Source organism: Limulus polyphemus, unplaced genomic scaffold (genome assembly GCF_000517525.1).
Source record: "Limulus polyphemus unplaced genomic scaffold, Limulus_polyphemus-2.1.2 Scaffold4657, whole genome shotgun sequence".
Taxonomy (NCBI): domain Eukaryota; kingdom Metazoa; phylum Arthropoda; class Merostomata; order Xiphosura; family Limulidae; genus Limulus; species Limulus polyphemus.
This window is the reverse complement of record NW_013670267.1, coordinates 24,764-27,064: the sequence shown is the minus strand read 5'-3', so window position 1 is coordinate 27,064 and position 2,301 is coordinate 24,764. Positions and strand designations below refer to the sequence as shown.

At 41.0% G+C, this 2,301-nt stretch overlaps 1 long non-coding RNA gene across 1 annotated transcript in view; it reads right to left on the bottom strand.

The window, feature by feature from the left end:
- The window catches only part of LOC111088888, a 16,784-nt gene that overhangs the window by 7,811 nt on the left and 6,672 nt on the right, over positions 1-2,301 (bottom strand). Inside the window, exon 2 of the long non-coding RNA XR_002613269.1 lies at positions 2,079-2,237. This is a non-coding gene — a long non-coding RNA (uncharacterized LOC111088888). The remainder of the gene's footprint in view (positions 1-2,078; positions 2,238-2,301) is intronic.

Here is a 2,301-nt window from a genome sequence, read left to right as displayed (position 1 = left end):
ATTATAACGCCCCCACGGCTGAAAGGGGGAGCATGTTTGGTGGGACGGATATTAGGACCCGCGACCAGCAGATTATGAGTCGAGCGCCCTAACCACCTGGCCGTAGATATTTTGAAAGAATGTTTGAGAGGTATCTGTTTACGTTAAACAAAACTAGAAATAGACTAAGAAAAAGAAAACCGAGCTTTGATAAATCTCTCATGTTCTAAGGTGAATGTGTTTATTTGAACGATGAGCTGCTCAATAAGCAGGCGCTGAACCTCGAATTTAAGCGTTATCAGTCCTCAAGCTTACCACCAAACCATCGGGGGGAGGGGGGACTTTCAAGTGAGACTAGGAGCATACCTCCTGTAGAAAAATATTCTCTACATTTTTATTGCCAAGGGGGAATATTGGATCACATTTAAGTGTAACATATTTCAGACTGTGATATCGGCTGAAGTAACTGTTTGGATATCGTATCAGAAATTAAAAACGGTTAAAAACTTTGGAACCTATTATGAAAATACTGCCGATCAGCTGGTTGGTTGAAATATGAAGGCACTACCGACCAGTTGGTTAGTTGTAATATGAAGACACTGCCGACCAGTTGGTTAGTTGTAATATGAAGACACTACCGACCAGTTGGTTAGTTGTAATATGAAGGCACTACCGACCAGTTGGTTAGTTGTAATATGAAGGCACTACCGACCAGTTGGTTAGTTGGAATATGAAGACACTACCGACCAGTTGGTTAGTTGGAATATGAAGGCACTACCGACCAGTTGGTTAGTTGGAATATGAAGACACTACCGACCAGTTGGTTAGTTGTAATGTGAAGGCACTACCGACCAGTTGGTTAGTTGTAATATGAAGACACCACCGACCAGTTGGTTGGTTGTTCAGGAAATCTGCGCAAAGTTAAACAAGAGCTTTTTCTACGCTAGTCGTCCCTAATTTTGAACTGATCGGCTAGAAGGAAGACAGCTGGTCAATAGTGCTGAGCGATTAGTCGAAATTTCGATTATCAAAATAAACATAAAAACTGAATGTCAATTGCGTGTCATTCATAGAGAAATATCCTGAGCCGCTGCTCTCGTCATTAGCTTATCCCCCAGAAGGAAACATACTGAAACATAGGTGACTGGAACTGGGAACAGTGGGAGAGTAACTATTTCTCATTGAGGACTTGCTTCACTAAGACAAAAAGTTAGATTGTCTTCTGCACCCCCAATACATCATAACTGGTCATTATCTCCTCCACCGAAAGTGGACGGAGGTTATGTTATCACCCCTGTGTGTGTGTGTGTTTGTCAGCAAGGTTTCTCAAAAACTGCTGAATGGATTTGGACGAAAGTTGCTATACATTTGGACTATGACACAATACTTAGAAGTGATTAGTGTTTGGAGGGTCATGGGTCTCAATGTCACGTCAAAGATCACGAAATTAAAAAAATCCCTATGTGTTAACACGGGGATCGATTTTTCACACTATTTTTACTCTATAACTCAATAAACAAATGATCAGATTTTGATTAAACTTAGTGGACTTGTGTGAAATATCATCCCTCATTTCTCTGCCAAAAGTGGTCCGTGTCCATCGATAATGACGGAAATATGGATACATTTTCCTATTTTTTGAGAGCCGAATATGATCAACGCTGATTGGCGGAAGTATGTGCTCTACTGAGTGGCCCTATAGTTTTATATTTGTGCTGATCTGCTCTAGTTGCGATCCATTATTAATTGTCGATTATAAATATATTTAACCAGGAAACTTGTGTCTGTGCCTTTTGTTTTTCTTTATTAAGACGATTTAGGTAGAATATTCGATAATTATTTATAAATTTCGAGTCGACAATATAAGCGACATGCAAAAGTGATAATCGCTCAGCACTACAGTACCCACCGCCAACTCTTGTACTACTTTAATCAAATAGCGGGACTTGACCATCACGCTTATGACGCACCCATGACCCCAAAGTGCAGAGAGCGTTTCTGTAACAGCAACGGGATGCGATCCTCTACAACAGATCAGAAAACTTGGATGTGCGTTTGTTAAACTACAACAAAATTTCTTTTTGATCACACGAGCTTACCGTTTTCGAGGCGTTAGAGAAGATACCCGACTTTCTCGCCAAAGATGACCTCGTCTTGGATGCTTTGCTCGAACCATCGTGTAAGCTCAAGAGACTACTGACGGCTGGATCGTTTATGTCTTCCGTGGATAGCGCACTCCTTCGACCGCTACGTTGGCTCTGTAGGCGACAGAAGTTAAAGAAACTATATACGTTATATAGTAATGAGCATTCACAATCTGTT